At 39.4% G+C, this 1,431-nt stretch overlaps 1 protein-coding gene across 2 annotated transcripts in view; it reads left to right on the top strand.

Annotated features, from left to right (window-relative positions):
* Window positions 1-1,097: 1,097 nt before the first annotated feature.
* LOC143292590 (transmembrane protein 26-like) overlaps window positions 1,098-1,431 on the top strand; it is a 12,377-nt gene continuing 12,043 nt past the window's right edge. The window contains exon 1 of one of the 2 annotated variants that reach the window (XM_076603039.1): window positions 1,098-1,212. The gene's annotated coding sequence lies outside the window, so the exon portion shown is untranslated. The remainder of the gene's footprint in view (window positions 1,213-1,431) is intronic. The other variant, XM_076603040.1, reaches the window with a different exon arrangement.

Genomic DNA, 1,431 nt, shown 5'->3' with positions numbered 1-1,431 from the left:
TACGATGACAATGGCGACGGATAAGAAATGTATAACACATAATTATCTGAACAAAATGTCATTGATCTATATTGAGGAAAAGGAGTTGTAATAATTCCATTCACACCTTAAAAAAAAGATAACTCTAGAGGAGTTGTCAATTGGGGGGAAACAACAACCATCTTCTGTCTTCACAATTCTTAAATATTACCCAGTGGTTGTAATACTTACACATACGGAAACTTTAAAAATGATAAACCAGTAAGGCAACAAATTCTCCCCCAAAATCAGAAAAAAAGAAAAAGGTGTCATTTGAGGCTAAAATCAAGTTTTCGACCGCGTGATAAACGATTCACGAAGCGTGTTATTGTCCTCCTATACAAGGAAATGTGCAGTCTGGAGAAGGTGATTTGAAATTTACCGGAGACATTCGGAAAATTTGATGCAATGTTCTGATGTTCTGTGGAGTCAACTGATATATATATATATATATATATATATATATATATATATATATAGAGAGAGAGAGAGAGAGAGAGAGAGATGTCAATGATACTTTTTGCTGGAAACATGGGAGAGTCCCTTAATTTGGAATAGCAACTTCAATCTCACACTTCCGAACGCTTTCTTTGAATAGATAGGGTACGTAAAGGGGAATAGGGGTTAATGTTGAATTAGGGGTTTCGTCAAAAACTGCTATGAACACTAAAGGTTGAATATTATGTGAACAGATTAAAAAAAAAAAGACACCCAGCAATACCAAAATAAAGAACTAACTAAACTAGTCACATGTTCAGCAGCAAAACCCTCAATAATTGCTAACATCTGGCCGGAATACCATCAAAGTAAATATGAGGCATTATCAAAAGTGTTTCAGATATGCATTCAGGCCGCATTACAAACAACCAAGCCAAGGTTAGAAAAAAAAGAAAAAAAAGAAAAGCATCGTCCGGTACCACTTAACCCCCCCCCCCAACCCAAAACAACAACAACAACAACAAAAACAAAACAAAACAACCCCCCCCCCCCCCACTAAAACATTGTTTAAAAATAGCCAAGTCAAGGCAGCCTGGTGAATGTGGTGAAGAAGGGCCATTTATACCTGATTGTACATACAGTGTACACTACAGTTACACGACAGCTGGCGGTGGGGACGGTTACCGCTGGACCCCCTGTGATTGATCTGATTTTACCGGAGTTGTTTGTGTGTACACCAGCCTGTGCTTTACTTGGGTGAGTTGTTACCTTCTCTCTCTCTGTTTATCTCTCGCTTGGTACTTGGAATTGCTGTGCCTTGTGCTTGCGCGCGCGCATGTACGCACGCACGCACGCACACACACACACACACACACACACATCAGGTTTCTTCCTACACAACTGGTTAACTGTATACTGACAATTACATGCCTCCAGGACACACAATTACCAAGTAAGGGCGTCCACAAAAAAGTT

This window comes from Babylonia areolata, chromosome 18 (genome assembly GCF_041734735.1).
Source record: "Babylonia areolata isolate BAREFJ2019XMU chromosome 18, ASM4173473v1, whole genome shotgun sequence".
In the NCBI taxonomy this organism is placed as follows: domain Eukaryota; kingdom Metazoa; phylum Mollusca; class Gastropoda; order Neogastropoda; family Buccinidae; genus Babylonia; species Babylonia areolata.
This window is presented reverse-complemented; position numbering and strand designations above follow the sequence as displayed.